At 35.3% G+C, this 18,197-nt stretch overlaps 1 pseudogene; it reads left to right on the plus strand.

The window, feature by feature from the left end:
* LOC114048137 overlaps positions 1–16,766 on the plus strand; it is a 30,840-nt pseudogene extending 14,074 nt beyond the window's left edge.
* The last annotated feature ends 1,431 nt before the right edge of the window (positions 16,767–18,197 follow it).

The raw sequence follows: 18,197 nt of genomic DNA on the forward strand, positions 1-18,197 counted from the left end.
CTTACATAACTCTTATATGACCTATCAACTCCATTGTTTTAGCAGAGCTGGTCTTCAAAGACCTATATGTTCCATGTTTTCAGCCAAAAGACTAGTAGGTAGAAAGATAATCTCAAAAGAGTATGTTTTTCCCTTGGATAAATAGTAGCTGGTAATAGGAAAATGAATATCATCTTTTGAAGGATATAGATTCAAAATCAAAACAGAGAAGTGAAATATAACTTAGTTTGATAATACATGCTCCCTAATTAGATTATTTGAGAGACATCAGGAGAGTAAGTAATTTGTCAAATACTGCATTGAGAAGTGAAACCTGGGAACTATTCATGATTCAATCAATGACTCACAAAACAGTAACTTCTCTTCTAATACCTTAACTGTAAAATGGAGATGATTATATTAATCACTTAATTATTTGAATATATAGGTAGAATAAGTCCTTTGGAAGAAAGGAATGGAGAAAAGGCAGTGATTTGTTACTGGTCCACATAAGGTTATTTATTAGTGTTTTCTTAATCAAGTATATAACCAGCATGCTTCTTGTATTTTAATTACACCAGCATGATGGAATTGTAAATAACTACAGACTTTCTTAACATAAGCATTCACATTTAAAATATTTGAGTATAACAATTACTTTTTAAAAATTTCTCTGATTTTATTATGAGAAAAAAAGTCAGAAAAGAAATAGCATTTCATTAAACAAAATTTCAGACCATCACTGTTTTAGTCAGGAGAATCCAACTGAAACAGAAGCAAATGACTCATTTTGAAGATGAGACTCTCCTTGAGGCTTACCAGGCTGCTTAAGGCACTGATTTACACAGGCCAAGGAAAATCAGAGTCCAGTCATAGTACATAAAATAAAAAGAACACAAAGTCTCTGATGATACCTTTTACCTCCACTGTTGAAGACAGACAATTATCACTGCCCAAAGCTAGAGTTATGACAAAGCAAATGAAATAACTAAAGCAGAACAAGAGTTCAAAAATGTTAATTTGTATATATTAAAAAATCTTGGCAATATACACTTCAGTATAAACTTACATCTGACATCAAATAAAAAAGTAAGCTTAGAAAAAATACCCTTGACTAAAAAAACTAAAAGATTAGAAATATTCCCTAAATTTGATCATCAAGGCTGAAATCTGAAAAGTAGGACATGAAGTAAGCATTGGGACAGGAGTCACAAAAAACTGAGTTCAAATTTGATCTCAAGCATTTACTAGTTCTGTGACTCTAGAAAAACCATTTAAGCTTTGTCTGCCTCGGTTTCCTCATCTGTAAAATGGAGATAATAATAGGATCAATCTTCCACAAATGTTTTGAGAATCAAATAAGAGAATACTTGTAAATCTCCTAACATTCTTCTTGTTTTATTGATGAGCTCATTCCATTCCCATTTTTTATTACTAACTGCTTATTTTACAACATCCTATTCATTCTATTCATCTTTCTCTTTTTATTTTTTTCTTCCTCAAAAATCCATCTGTTTCTGCACTGTCTTCCTTAATCTGTCCTCCCCCCTTTCTTTTATCCCCTTCCTTTTTTATTTCCCTAGCAAGATAGATTTCTACATACAACTGAGTATGTATGCATGTGCGTATGTATGTATGTATGTATGTATGTATGTGTGTGTGTGTTTGTGTGTATTCTCTTTTTGGATCAATTTAAATGAAAGTGAAGTTCAAGCATTGCCTGCTCTCTTATTTCCCCACACAAACTTCGAAAAACCCTTCCTCACATGCTTTTTTGTGAGATTATTTTCTCAATTCTACCTTTCCCTCTTCACTCAGTGCATCCTTCTTTCTCACCACTACTTTTTTTTCTGAGATCATCCCTAAATAATCAACAAACACTTATGAGTTGTATAAGTAGACTGCTTATAACTGCCCTAATAATGATAAAGTTCTTAGTAATTACATGTATTTTCTTCCCATATAGGAATGTAAACAGTTTAACTTTATTGAGTCTTATGATTTCTCTTTCATGTTTACGTTTTAATCCTTTTCTTGAGTCTTGTGTTTGCAAATTAAATTTTCTATTCAGTTGTGGTCTTTCCATCAGAAATGCTTCAGAGTTCCCTTTCTTTAAATATCCATTTTCCCCAAAAGGATTATACTCGGTTTTGCTGGGTAAGTGATTCTTGGTTGCAATTCTAGCTCCTTTGAGCTTCAGAATATCATATTCTAATCATTTTGATCTTTTAATGTGGAAGCAGCTAAATCTTGTCTGATCCATGAGTGGAAACTCTATAATATTTGCATTGTTTCTTTCTGGCTGCTTGCAATATTTTCTCCTCCACATGAGGTCTTTTGAATTTGGCTATAATATTCATGGGAATTTTTCTTTTGAGTTTTCTTTTAGTAAGAGATGGAAGGATTCTTTCAATTTATATTTTTTACCCTCTGAATCTAAGATATCAGGGCAGTTTTCTTCTATAATTTTTAAAATATGATGTATAGGATTTTTTTTAAATAATTGTTTTCATGTAGTCCAAATTTCTTAAAATACTTCTCCTCAATCGATTTTCCAAGCTAGTTGTTTTTCAAAAGACGTATTTCACATTTCCTTTTAGGTTTTCATATATATTTACTTTGATTGTTTCTTAAAGACACATGTAGTCATTAGTTTCATTTGTTTAATTTTAATTTTTAAGGCACGATTTTCTTCAATGAATTTTTGTATCTCTTTTGACATTATGACAATTCTGTTTTTTTAAGGTATTATTTTCTTCAGTAATTATTTTGTGCCTCTTTTACCAAACTCTTAATTCTCTTTTCATAATTTTCTTGTATTACTCTCATTTCTTTTTTTTTATTTTTCCCTCTACAACTCATATTTTTCATTAACTCTTTTATTATTATTATTATTCATCCAAAGACAAGGTTTATTAGAACATCCATCATATTGGGCAGACTCTTAAGGAGTCTGAACATTAGTAAGCTATTGGCTTGACTTTAAGAATCTGAGCAGTGACTAGATTTTAGGAATATGAGCTGTGGCTAGATTATAAGAATCCCAGCATCTTAATGGAGACAAGATGAACCTTATATACAGAAAACCTGTGGGAGGGATCTAGGAGTGGCCAAGTAGTTTGGTTTGATGGGAGTAGGGGCCTAAGGAAATGTGTATGGAAGTAACCAGTAAGCTTGGGTGAACAGAACTCCTGGGACCTGGACCATGGAGCCTAGCTAGGATTAAGGGTGGGAAATGGCCAGGGTCTATAGGAAGGGCTAGGCTAGGTTAAGAGTAACAGAATTGGGAGATTAGGTGTAGCCACAAAGAAAGGCCAGTTGATGGGATTATAGCCTCAGGCAACAACTAGAGATTTGACCACATGGGAAAGTCCTGGGTTTTTCCTTTTTGGGATTTAGCGCCCATCCTCATCATTCCTCCCTCAAACAAATGGGACCCAAATTCTTTTGGGGTAAGGGGCAAAGGTCTAGGCTTCTAAAACTGCTTCCTGCTGGCAAGGGGTATAGAGCTGTCCCTGCCTCAAGGGGGTCCCAAAGAGGAAGTTGACTGGAACTGAGCACAGGCTGCATCCAGGGAGCCATGGGGGGACATTGGCTGGTACTCGCTGTTTGCTACCAACTGTAGGTGAATGGCACATAGTCTGGGAGACATAAATCTGTCAGAAAAAACCTGCAAGGCCCAGATGTAAAGCAGAGACTAGATTTAGGACCCAACTTTGAGAGGATAAAACACCCTTAGCTCTGTTTGGATTCAGATAATTCTGTTCTCCAACCATGCAGTATCAAATCCACATCATAGCCAGACTCAGGTATAGCCAGGTGGGTAACATTCTCTTTCAAAGGAACATAATGGGGAAACTGAGTCAGGCAGATCCTATCTTAGACTGAGGCTAAAATTGTCCTCTCAGTTTTTCCCAATGCTGACTTCCCACCACTATCACCTTCTCTGAGTAGCTTGTGTCCTATCTCTCAGATGGTGGATTATTGATTATTGATGGATTATGACCTATCAAACAACTCAAAATAAAACACTAAGAGCTTTTACCTCAAACAGCAAGTTTTACTAATCACAGCTTAGAAAAAGAAAAAAAAAACTTTTCCAGGATTTATATCTCAAACTTAAATTTGTCCTGGTATAAAAAGCCAATCATTAGAGACTTCTATACACTTGCAAATTCTCAGCAAACCATACATAACCCAAACAAGCTTTTTGTCTAGTTTACATGTTAGAACAATAAGCAACAACAGGTAAATTATTTTAGTGGCAACCAAATTATGAAAAGTTGCTTGACATAACTGATTCAGAAAATTCACCAATTTGAAACTTGAAACAAATCCATTAACAATCAGGTGACTTCAGTTTTGTTAAATGCACTTCCAAATTACTTTACACAGAGAATCAACATCTCATCATTAACAGTTAAAACTACATATTTAAAAGAGTGTGCTTACCCAAGTTTGGAGGCTAGCTTCATTACCTTGAGCAGGATGTGCTGAACCTGGGTGATGTTTTCAGGTAAAGGCTACCGTAGGGCCCAAAACCATTGCCAGAGGGGTGCATGCTGTAGTTGCTGCCCCTCCCCCCTCCTTCCTTTCCAAGGTCAGGGAGGGTGAAATCAAAGGTGAGGGGTAAAGAGTGAACCTCTTTTCTCCTATGCAAGGGGTTAACGAATACCCTCCTAACTCAAGGGAAGGGAGTGACCAGATTGTACAGGTGTTTCAAAACTTCTTAATGATCATTCACAAAGCCTCCAGAATATGCCAAGATATTTTTAGGTGTTCTAACTTTCCCTGTAACCTCCATGAAGGAGAATTCAGAGGTACAGAGGGAAGGGAGAAAGTAAGCCTCAGGGAACCAAAAAGCAACTGCAGTTTTCCCCTATTCCCTAGCACTGAGGGAATTAGCAGAATTCATCTATACACTTCCAGATAGGGCATCTGTCCTTGTCCTCTATGCTGTGGAAGGTGTATCCTGGTCCATGGCCTTGACCCAGTGGACCGAGAGCCTGAGAGTGTCAGGTCAAGTGTGAGACAGCCTTGTAACTGTCTGCCAGAAAAGCACCTCCAAGACTTGGTGCTTGGAGAGCAACCCTAACTGCAGAGCAAGAAAGGAGGGAGGAGAGCTTTACATACCTTCCAGTCTTGGCTGGAGAAGAACTTGGGGTTAGGCATTTTCCCTGTACGAGCCACCAAAATGATGTGGTTTAGGGGTTCAGGGTTCCTGGGACACCAAAATCGCAATACATGGTTCCTGCCCAAAAGAATTCATCCCAAGCCTTCTTTCAGACAAAGACAAGGTTTATTAAAACATTCATCATATTGGGCAGACTCTTAAGGAGTCTGAACATTAGTAAGCTATTGGCTAGATTATAAGAATCCCAGCCTTTCATGAACTCTTCAAGGAATTTTTGTTGGCCTTGTGTCCAATTAGCACTTTTCTTTGAGGCTTGGGTTTTAGCTATTTTCACATTGTTTTCTTCTGAGTTTGTGTCCTGGTCTTTCTTGTCACCAAAGTAGCTTTCTGGTCATGCTCTTTTTTGTTGTCGTTGTTCACTTATTTTTCCAGCCAATATGTTGCCTTTGAAATTTATGTTAATCTCTACTCATCTTTGGGTGGGAAGGTATTTTCCCAACTTAAGGCTTTTTTCATGCCACTATTTTCAGAGTTAGTTCTAGGGATCCATAATTTGTCATGATTTCTATAGTGGATGTGATCCAGGGAGTGGTGTGGCCACTGTTCTCCTGGGTTACACTCTGGTTTCTACCCAGAAAGGGCCTCTGTTCCTCTGCAGTCAAAAGCACTAATGCTTATTTTGACCTTATAACTGCAATTAAGAACCTTGCACCATTGTGACCAACCACAAATGCTCTTTTCTGCCCAGAAACTGTGACCCAGAACTGAATATGGGCAATAAAAGTGCCAGTCAGCATTAGCTGCATTCAGTGCCAACAAGAAGTCCCCTGTAATCTCTCTCTTATTGTCCAACCGGTTTTCTGACCCCACCCCTCACCCCCTTTAGTATCTCTGGGCTGACAGCTCTGGAAGCTGATGCTGCTGTAGCCCCCTGTTTGTTTGCACCACATTTAAGGCCTACCACTAGTGCTGAGGCATGTATTCTCCAGCCTGGTACCAACCCCAGTGTTATAGACCTCACATGCTGACCCCCCAAATTTTACTAGACTGGAAGAAATCTTGAAACCTGGCCTTTTATTGGCTCTGACACTCTAAAATTCAATTTCAAACATTATTTTAGAGTTGTTTGAAAGGGGGTGTTGGGAGAGTTCCGACATCTTCTGGAGAGCTTCTGCTCTCCATTCCATCATATAAATAATCTTAAAACATGAACTGCTCTTCTTTCTCTCTCACCTGATACAATGATATACAATGTATGAGGGACCTGAGGCAGATAGAGGTTATGCCCAGCATCATACAGCTAGGAAGTACTTAAGGCCAAATTTGAACTTAGACCTTCCTAACTTTAGGTTCAGTGCTTGATTATTTCTTACCTGTCAGACTTTAGCATTGATAAAGAAATTCAGGCATTAGAATCATTCAAACTCAGAAAAAAAAAAACTTGTGATAGATGTGGACAAATAGGTTTAATGAAAAATAGTACAATTCACGAAATACAAAAGTTCAAAACACATAGTAACCTTGGAACAACAAACAATCATCAGACATGGAGTTCCATTAGTCATATCTGGTAATCAACCATAGACTACAAGTTACTTAGTTACTTCACCCAATGAATAAAATGAAGCTTACAACAATCCAATCAGTTTCCTCTGGTGACAATTCAAAAATCAGCAGAGCACAAAATAAATTACTGAATGCTTTTATGAAGTAGCTTTTGATTTTCAGTATTGTTCATTTTATTTCAGGCTCAACCATTATTTCCATCTTGGAATAACACTAGTAACACATAGTTTTCTATGGTGAGGAGATGGGAGGCAATTATTAAGTAAATAGAATTGAGCCATAAAATGTAATGGGAATGCTTACAAAAAAAGGAAAGTACTGAGAATTTCCACACAAAAGGGATTCAGCATGCCCTACTGGAGAAATTGTAGAAGGAAAAAATAATCATTCTTACCTAATATTTAAGGAAACCAAAATTAATTGCAAAAATTTTGTACCCTACTTGTTACACAATGAAATACCTACTGGAAGATTCCATCTGTTTATTACTTAAGGCAAAACCATTGAATTAAAGTTTGCAGAAATTTGTGTCAGAACTATGACTGGATAAGAATTTTTAGGATTACCATTTTTACGAATATATCCAATGATGTTGATGATGGCTTTTAATTGTTACTGATATCTTTTTTTTAATAGTAAATGAGAATCAAATGTAAATAGCAACCAAGTATATTTTGAATGGAAGATTTTGCCAGAAAAATTAGTGAGAATTCCATACCTTATACTTAAGTATGGATATATAGGAACTCTTTGCATAAACATGGTATTACTTTAAGGCTTGAAAGACATAAGAAGTGAAAGAGATAACACATTAATTTAAATAAACTTAACTCAAACCAAATCTACAAATATTTACAAAACAATCATTATGTGACAGGTATTGTGCTAAATATTGGGGATACAAAGAAAAGCAAATAAAAATAATCTTTCCCCTCTACCTTTTGACTGTTCTCCTCCTAGCAAGGAGTTCATAACATAATGCTTTCATTCCAATATGTTAATAAGCTGGTAGATAATAAACTACGTACACAAAAATGGAAGGAAATATCAGAGAAGAATGAATAAGCATCTGTGGAAATGAGGGGAAAAAACTCCCACAAAAGGTGAGATTGAGCCTAAGAAACCAGAGAAATTAAAAGGTGAAGAGAAGGGGGGAGCATTCTATGCATGATGGTTAACAGATACAAAAATGTATTTCTAGTTTTGGGGTAAAATATGCACACAGAATAATTTTAAAAAAATAATTAATACAAGATTTTTGTATAAGCCACTTGATAGAACAGCATATTACTGAAGTTGCATAAATAAACTGAATTTCTTCTGTAGCTTAATTTGCTAATTAGATGTGGCATTTCTGAAAAACAAAATAGATCAGCAAAGTATTTTGTAACAATAAAACCAAAAAAAAAAAAAAGATTTGCATCCTATATGTGTTCTGACCTGATCCCATAGAATTTAATTGAAAAACACAAACTCATCTATGAAATGCCCAAGGCTTAATGATGCAGGTATTGTTCCCTTGAAGTACCAATCATCACAAAGACTAGATGAAGATGAGAGAAAACAAGAGAGGAAATAAACACAAATACTTTTGAAATAACAAACTACACACAATACATGTATATTGCCCACAATGCAATAAGAGAGTAAGTAAATAATAACAAAAATAATTGTCTTCTATCCAAAAGAAATGAATTTTAGTGTCCATATTTGGTGGATTTAGTGTAGAGCACCACTGAAGTGATGGTGAGTTCCATTCCTGCTCAAATTTTTCTTTCTACTTACAAGTCAAAGAAGGAAATATTCAGGAATAAAGTCTAAACAAACAGATATATGAGAGTTTAATGATAACAATGAATTCTTGAAAGCCCATTAAAGAACCATTTCTAAATCTAGGCAAATTATCAGAAATCCTAATTCTATTTTTAGTTATGATTCAACTTAAAAATTTCTCAAATATGTAAAAGAAAATGACATAAGAATAAGCATAAGCCAACAGAATTTAAAAAATCTTTACATAGATACATATTATAAGTTCTCAAGATGTCTTACGATATTCTCAAGAATATCATTCAAGAATATATATGTATACATGTATATATATATGTATGTGTATATACGTATGTATATATGTATGTATATATACACATACATACATAATCACTAGATATGGTGGCACATACTTGTAGTCTCTGATGCTGGGGAGGGTAAGGCTGGTGAAATCACTTGGATTTAGGGATTCTGAGATATAATAGGGCTAAATCACATTCAGGGTCCAGACAAGTCAGACACCAATATGATGAAGCCCTGGGAGCAAAGAGTCCCTAGGCTTCCTAAGAAAGGAGGAAGTGGTACATATTGGAAAAATGGAGTAGGTTAAAACTTCTGTGCTTTAATTGATCCCAATTCATATAGAGATTTAGCACGTTGAGTGGCTGTTGTACTTTCAGCACAGACTAGAGTGGGAGGCACAATCATGAGTTAAAAAATTTAAATTAAAATAAAATGAAGCAATGTAGAATATTAGATATCCTGGATAATTAATTTCTGATTGAGTTTTAATCAACTATATCTTAAGAAACATTTTTTCCAGTGATAGAGTAATCTTTTCCTGCTCCTACAATTTAGGAAACTTGAAAACATCGTCATTACACTTTTATCAATACATTGAATCATAACTGACTTTCTGCAGTTCCTATAAATACTCATTCCTTCTATTTACTCCCTTGTAGTACTCAACCAAATATATTAACCAGCCCTTAAACCTAGTTGTAGAAGCTAAAAAGTTGAATCACTCTTTACTAGACTCTTACTGATATTCATGGTTATTGTTAAAGACAGTAACTATCCTTTTGAAAGGGAGGAGAGAGGATGGAAACAAGGATGATTGTTTTGTTGATTTTAAATGGGGACAGGAACTGGACTTGTGATTTCATTGGGATAGGGAACTCCCAGATGAGGAAGTTATTACTACCAATCCATTTAATTGATTTCCTTGCAATTTGTAGTTTTAGAGAATTCTTGGAGCACTGAGAGGTTAAGGGACTTGCCCAAATCACACAACCTGTACTTGCCAGAAGCAGTACTAGAACCCAGGTTTTCCTAGATTCAAGTTCAGCTCTCTTTCTACCACATTACACTGATTTATCTCTAATAGAACTAGAAAAATATGTTCTGAGCATTACTTTTTTGTTGTTTTGTGTTGTTTAGAAGCTTTCTTTGGATTTTTAAGATAGAATGATTTTTGAGTAAGTTAAGAGATCTACAAAAGTTGTCAACAGCCAACTCCTATGGTGGTAAATTTCAATCACAAGTAAATAAAATGAAAATACTCACACCCCACTTCATCTTTCAATCTGAAAAGGTTCTCTACAAAAATGAGATTGAAATAACTGCCTGTCAGATTTGCCTTATAGCATTCATCCATCCACATTGCATTGGTTCAAAATCTGCCGCAAATGATAACAACATTGGAAACTAGCATTCTTGATTGAGATGATGAGCTATTATGTTGCAGAATGCAGCACTGAAGTATCCTATTGTCTTTTTAGAGTTGCAGACATTATCAAAAAGATGAACATAAGCATGGATTGTTTAGATTTTTTTTTTTAATGACTGAGACATAAGTGCCTATGTGGACTTCTAGCCTATTTCAACAATGTAATTTAAATTCACAATTAAATGAAAACTTAAATAAGTTGAAGGAAGCTTTTTTGCTATCACAAGAATATCAGTTCCTAGATAGTATATTTTATGGAAGGCTTCAAGAAACCTAAGTTAAAATAGAGAAAAAAAACAAATTAAATCAAAATGAGTCATAATAGGAAAAGATGACCACAAATATGATGGAAAGTTCCTTCCATAGAATACAAAGTTCATTGTACACTGATTATGGTCATTAGTTCAAATGCATAAATCTATCAATTTGGGGAACTCTAAGTATGGAGAGTTTCTTCACAGGTACAGCTCAGTAACAAAATATTAAAATATAGTTACCTGGAAGCATTGAGAATGTGATTGGTTTGCCACTGATCACGTAGAAAGTTTGGGGGAGCTAGATGGCACAGTGGATAGAGTATGAGTCCTGGAGTCAGAAGAATCTGAGTTCATGGCCTGACATTTACTGGTTGTGTGACCCTTGGCAAGTCATTTAACTATATTTGCCTCCATTTGCTCATCTACAAAATGAGCTGGAGAAGGAAATATCAAACCACTCCAATATTTTTTTCAAAAAAAAAAACCAACAGATGGGGTCACAAAGACCAGCATGACTGAAAAAAATGACTGAATAACAACATAGCAAGTATGTGTCAGACTATGAGGCAGGACTTGAACCTGGGATTTTCAGACTCCAAGTAGTCTTTGATTTACTGTGCCATGATACATATTACACACACACACACACACACACACACACACACACACTTGTGTGTGTGTTATTGTATTATAAAGTAGAAAATGTATTCTTAACTCACAAGCTGTAATCAATTTGGCCCTCAGCCTGTAGTTTGCAGAACACTGGTCTAGAGCACTGAAAGGTTGTGACTTGCCAAGGATTATGCAGTTAATCATTGTGGAACTTAAGTCCCTAACTTCTTGATTTCAAGGCCAGTTCAACAATACTAAATCATATCAAATATATCAACTATACTAAATATACATACATACATATACATATATATATATGTGTGTGTGTGTGTGTGTGTGTGTGTACAATACATCTAAACACATAGAGAGATAGACAGATAGACAGATAAAAATATAGATATAGCTATTCCCTTGGTAAAAGTAACTTCTGACTTTAAGGTTTCTAAAATGCCTGCATACAATGTAGAAGTAGAAAAAAACACCATTATAGATCTAAAGATTTTCTCATGACTACCACTCTCATGGGAAACAGGTCAAAATAAGTCATTTTTCTTGGCACTCAGCTTATAATTAAAAAAATATCAGGATTCTGCTTTTGATTTGGTGTGCTTAACCATGCTAATCAAGCTTATTGGAGATTGAATTTTAAGTTTTCCTGTCATTACTTGTATCTATATGTAATTGGATGTAGAACAAAGATATAAAAAGCAACCATCCTACAAGTGAATAGGTTTATTCTATTAATTACATTATTTCTCAGAAGGTTGATTTCGTGGAGTAAAAAAAAAATAGATTTTTTTAAAAATTTCAGTGGTTGAAAGTTATTGAACTAATTGTCCAGAATGAAGCACTTTCATTTTGAGTGAACAAATTGTTCCTATCTCACTTTTCAAACTAACATAATCCTTAACTGACTAGACTATTTTGTTCTTAAACATTATTCTACCACTTCTTCCTCCCTAATTTCTTTAGGGAGTTCCATTCTCATTTTTTTAATGTAATCATGTAGAAATATATATTTTCTCCCAAATACTATTTCAGTTGAAGCCCATCAATTTTGATGTATTGTCTTAGTGTTGTCTTTGTCTTGAACGAAATTGTTCATTGTTTTTATGATTTGTTCTTTCACTCACTCATTCTTTCAGATTGGATTATATTTATTTTCCAAATAATACTTAATCTATGCTTCAAGGTTCTTAATGAATGTTCTTTTATTGCATTATGATTAAAAATTTTTGCATTTAATATGCCTGCTTTTTATGCATTTGTTTGTGAGGTCTTATGCCCAAAAACATTATTAATTTTTGTGGTGGTGAAATGTAAATCCTGGAAATAAACACATTCTTTCCTGTTCCCATTCAATATTTTCTAAATCTATCATATCTAAATCTTCTAAAATTCTATTCTTCTCCTTAATATCTTTCCTGTTTATTTATTATTTATCCTGTTAGATTTATATAGATCTGATGTGGGTAAATTAAGATCCTCCATTAGTATACTTTTACTCTCTACTTCCTCCTTGTGACATTTTTTTTTGGTACATGTATATTGATTATTGATATTATTTCATTAACTCAGATACATTTTAGCAACATACTCCCTGTATATCTCTTTTAATTAGGTCTTTTTAAACTTGTTTTTTCTAAAATCATGCTTGCTACCCTGATTTATTTTTTTAGTTGAAATGAAGCAAAACCCATTCTGCTCCAATGCTTTTTTTGTTTTTTAAATTCTGTGTGTATCTCACTCTTTGAAGGGTGTTTCTGGTAAGCAATCTACTCTTTGATTCTAGTTTCTATTTCATCTACTGCCTTCTTCTATTTTTGGAATCAGTTCACAAATAGTTATAATTGCCAATTGTATATTTAATTCTATTTTCTATGCTCATTCTTCTTTTTTGTTTACCCTGGGCTTTCTTTAAGATTATATTTTGCTTCTGACCACTTTTTTTTTGATTCAGAGAATCCTCTCTTTTTATTTTATTTTTTAATTAATTTATTTATTTTTTGTTTTCAACATTCACTTCCACAAGATTTTGAGTTCCAAATTTTCTCTCCATATTGTCCCTCCCACCATCCCAAAATGGCATGCATTCTGAATACCCTTAATCTGCCCTCTCTTTTATTTCTCCCCCCCTTCTCTTATCCCCTTCCCCTTCAATTTTCATGTAGGGCAGGACAGATTTCTATACCTCATTTCCTGAATATCTTATTTCCCAGTTGCATGTGAAAACAATATTTTTGACTGTTGTTTTTAAAATTTGGGTTCCAAATTTTCTCCCTCCTTCTCTCCCCACCCACCCTCACTGAGAAGGCAAGGAACTTGATACAGCTTATACATGTGCAGTCATGTGAAACACTTCCATAGTAGTCATGTTGTGACAAACTAAGTGTATTTCCCTTCATCCTATCCTGCCGCCCCATTTATTCTATTCTCTCTTTTGACCCTGTCCCTCCTTAGCAGTGTTTGCTTCTGACTACCCCTTCCCCCAATCTGCCCCCCCCTCCATCATCTTCCTGCTCTCTTGTCCCCTTCCCATCCCCCATTTTCTGCAGGGTAAGATAGATTTCCATACCCAATTGAGTGTGTATGTTATTCTCTCCTTAGGCCAAATCTGATGAGAATAAGATTCACTCATTCCCTCTCACCTTCCTTCCATTTCCCCCCACTTTTACAGGGGTTTTTTTCTTCTTTGTTTTATGTGAGATAGTTTACCCCATTCTACCTCTCTCTTTCTCCTTCTCCCAGTATAATCCTCTCTCACCCCTTAATTTTATTCTCCAGATATCACCCCTTCATCTTCAACTCTCCCTGTGCCCTCTATTTCTCTCTATCTCTGTGTATATATATATATATATATATATTTACATATGTATAATTTTTCCCTCCAACTACTCTAATACTGACAAAGGACTCATGAGTTACAGATATCATCTTTCCATGCAGAATGTAAAGAGTTCAACCTTAAGTCTCTTATGACTTCTCTTTCCTGTTTACCTCTTCATGTTTCTCTTGAGTTTTGTACCTGAAAGTCAAATTTTCTATTCAGCTCTGGTCTTTTCATCAAGAATGCTTGGAAGTCCTCCATTTCACTGAATGTCCATTTTTTCCCCAAAGGATTATGCTCAGTTTTGCTGGGTAGGTGATTCTTGGTTGTAATCCTATCTCCTTTGCCCTTCAGAATATTATATTCCAGGACCTGCAGGCCCTTAATGGAGAAGCTGCTAAATCTTGTGTTATCCTGATTGTGTTTCCACAATACTTGAATTGTTTCTTTCTGGCTGCTTGCAACTCCTTGACCTGGGAACTCTGGAATTTGGCTATAATATTCCTAGGAGTTTTCCTTTGGGAATCTCTTTCAGGAGGTCATTGGTGGATTATTTCCATTTCTATTTTGCCCTCTGGTTCTAAAATATCAGGGCAGTTTTCCTTGATCATTTCTTGAAAGATGATGTCTAGGCTCTTTTTTTGATCATGGCTTTCAGATAGTCCAATAATTTTTAAATTCTCTTTTCTAGATCTACTTTTCAGGTCACTTGTTTTTCCAGTGAGATATTTCACATTATTTTCTATTTTTTTTCATTCTTTTGAATTTGTTTTACAGTGTTTTGATTTCTCATAAAGTCATTAGCTTCTAATTACTACATTGTAATTTTTAAGGAAGTATTTTCTTCAGTAATCTTTTGGACTTCCTTTTCCATTTGGCCAATTTTGCTTTTTAGGGCATTCTTCTCCTCATTGGCTTTTTGGACCTCATTTGCCATTTGGGTTAGGCTACTTTTTAAGGTATTATTTTCTTCAGTATTTTTTTGGGGGTCTCCTTTAGCAAGCTGTTGACTTGTTTTTCATGATTTTGTTGCATCACTCTCAGTTTTTTCCTCTATTTCTCTTACTTACTTCTCAAAATCCTTTTTGAGCTCTTCCATGGCCTGGGACAAATTCATATTTTTCTTGGAGGCTTTGGATGTAGAAGCTTTGACTGTCTTGTCTTCTTCTGGTTGTATATTTTGATCTTCTCTGTTACCAAAGAAAGATTCTATGGTCTGTTTCTTTTTGCACTGCCTGCTCATGATCCCAGCCAATTACTTGAGTTATAAACTTTCTGTTAAGGTAGGAGTGTGCTTCCAGTGTGGAGAATCTACTGTCCCAAGCTTCAGGGGTTTTGTGCAGCTGTTTTCAGAGATACTTCTAGGGACCTGTAAATTTTCAATTCTTCCAAGGTACTATGATCAAAGGTGAGGTGTTTACTCCTTTCCTGGCCTGTGCTTTTGTCTATGAGTGATCACAAGCACTCTTTTCTGTCTTGGAGCTGTGAGGAGGATTTTCTCTCCACAGCCACTACAAGCTTCACCATGCCAGTGCTCCTACTCACCCCAGGACCACCATCCAGAACTGTGACCCAGACCCAAACATGGGTAAAGGAAGAAAGTCCTGCACCAGCAGAGAGATCCCTGCAATCCTCCTCTGATCAGCCACTTTATTCCCCTCAGTCTGTGGTCCAGAAGCTCAGAAGGCAGCCGCTACCCTCGGGCCATGGTCAGGGAATAGGGCTGAGACCTTTTCCTATTGACCTTCTAATTGTCTTTGGCATTCATGGGTTGAGAAGTCTGCCTGTGATTCAGTCCTCTGAGACCTGCTCCAGGTTCTCTGAAACCTGTGCACCATGCCGAACTTCACTCCTCTCCCCATCTGGTGCGATATACCTTTCTGATCAACCATTCAGGCTGTCTTGGGCTGGAAATTTGTTTCACTCTGTCTTTTTGTGGGTTCTGCTGTTTTAAAATTTGTTTAGAACCATTTTTTGCAGATATTTGGAGGGGTTTGGGGGAGAGCTCAAGCAAGTCACTGCTTTTACTCTACCATCTTGGCTCCACACCCTCCCCTCTTTTTATCTCCCTTTCTTTTAACCCCCTTTCCTTTCTACCTCTGTGATGCACAAAATGAGTTTCTGTATCCAACTTTGCATGTATATTTATTCTTATCTCCTTTAACTAGTTCAGATTAGAGTGAAGTTCAAGCGTTGCCTGATTAGCACTCCTCATTTCCCCATCCATTAAAAAAAAACTCTTCTTGTACTCCTTTTATTAGAAATAACTTTCCCCACTGTTTCTCTCCATTCCATCCTTTTCCATTGCATCCATCTTTCCCACCCTTCTGCTCATCTTTTGAGATTATCCAACTACAATAGAATAATTCTCTAGCTCTCTGTTTAATTAGACTCCCTATTTAGATCCTTCTAAATGATAAAACTCCAGGAAATTACGTGTATCATCTTCCCATGTAAAATTTGAATCTGATTTAGTACATTACAATTTTTCATTCATATTCACCTTTAAGACTCTCGAATATTCTGTTTCAATGTTGAATTTTCTATTCCACTCTGTTTTTTTTTTCCTCAATCAGGAATGCTTGGAAGTTTTCTATATCTTTAAATGTTCATTTTTCCCTGTATAGGATTGTACTCAGTGTTGTTTGGTAAGTTATTGTTGATTGTAATCCTAGGTTCTTTCATGTTCACCTCAGCAATGGATCTGTGACCCAGAACTAGGGAATGGATAACAGAACTGGCAAATGACACCCATTCTTGCTCTTAAAACTTGCTTTCAGAAAGTTCAGTGGTCCCCTGTGTTCTCTTTCTGCCCCAGCATTCAATCTTTGTCCCTTCACCATCTTGGGTGTCAAAGACATCCAGCAGCTACTGCCAGTCACATGCTCCTGACTAGCCCCAACTGCAATCTCCACAGACCTCTCTTTCTTTTTTCCCCTAAACTGTCTAGTGCTGGAAAAAAATAACTCATTGTTCTTTTTTTATCATTTATTTATTTTTTAACATTCTTTCTTTTTAAATTTAGAGTTCCAAATTCTCTCCCTCCCTCCCTTCCAGCTATTATGTAATCTATAGTGAAGACAAGCAATATTATATCAATTATATATGTGAAATCATGCAAAACATTTTACTACATTGAAAACAAAAAAGTGAGAAAATTATACTTAAATTCGAACTTAGTGTTCACCTGTTCTCTCTCTGAAGATAAATAGCATTTTTTTCATCATGAAACCTTTGGATTTGTCTTGGATAATTGTATTGATCAAAGTAGTCAAGCCTTTCACAGTTGACATCATTTCCACATTGATTTTACTGTGCACAATGATCTCCTATCTCTTCTTACTTTATTTTGCATCAGTTTATATGGGTCTTGCCATGTTTTTCTGAAACCACACCTGTCACCATTTCTTATAGCACAATTGTTCTGAATCACAATCAGAGACACAACTTGTTCAGACATTCCCCAATTGATGAGCATTATCTCAATTTTCAATCCTTGGCCATCATCAAAAAATAAAAACCAAAACCAAAAACAAACAAACAAACAAAAAAAAACAAAAAAAAAACAAAAACGTAAAGAATCGAAGAAACAAAGAAAGAGAGCTGATATAATTATTTTTGTACATATGGGTCCTTTTACTATTTCCTTGGTCTCTTTTGGGTACAAGCCTAACAATGGGATTTCTGAGTCAAAAGGTTAGTGCAGTTTTAGAGCCTTTAGGGCATAATTCCAAATAGTGCTCCAGAGTGGTTGGACCAGAGCATTCCTTCAAAAATAATTCATTAGAGTACCTATTTTCCCTCTTTCTTCCTCTTTAACATTCTTCATTTATAATAGGTGTGAGTTAGTAACTTAGAAGTTTTATTTTTTTAATTTGCTTCTCTCTAATTAATAGTGATTGGAGATTTTTTTTAAAAATATGATTATGGATGAATGATTTCTTCTCCTGAAAACTGTCTCTTCATATCCTTACACCATTTATCAATTAGCTTTGGGTCCTATTTTTATAATTTTGATTCAGTTCTCCATATATTTGAGAAATGAGACCTTTATCAGAGAAGCTTGCTGTAGTTTTAAAAATATTATTTCATTGTCAAAGGTATCTTTTAACAAAATGTACTTTCCCTAATTATTTCTTTTAATTACACTTAATTTCTGTTTTCCTTTGACTGATATAATGACTACTACCTCTGCCTTTTTTTTTTTACTTCAGCTGAAGTATATTAGATTGTGCTCCACCTCTTTTTTAATTCTGTGTGTGTGTCTCTCTATTTCAAGACTGTCTTTTGTTCTGCTTCTGGGATCCAAGATGGTAGAGTAAG

This window comes from Vombatus ursinus, unplaced genomic scaffold (assembly GCF_900497805.2).
Source record: "Vombatus ursinus unplaced genomic scaffold, bare-nosed wombat genome assembly UNPS02014791.1, whole genome shotgun sequence".
Taxonomy (NCBI): Eukaryota; Metazoa; Chordata; class Mammalia; order Diprotodontia; family Vombatidae; genus Vombatus; species Vombatus ursinus.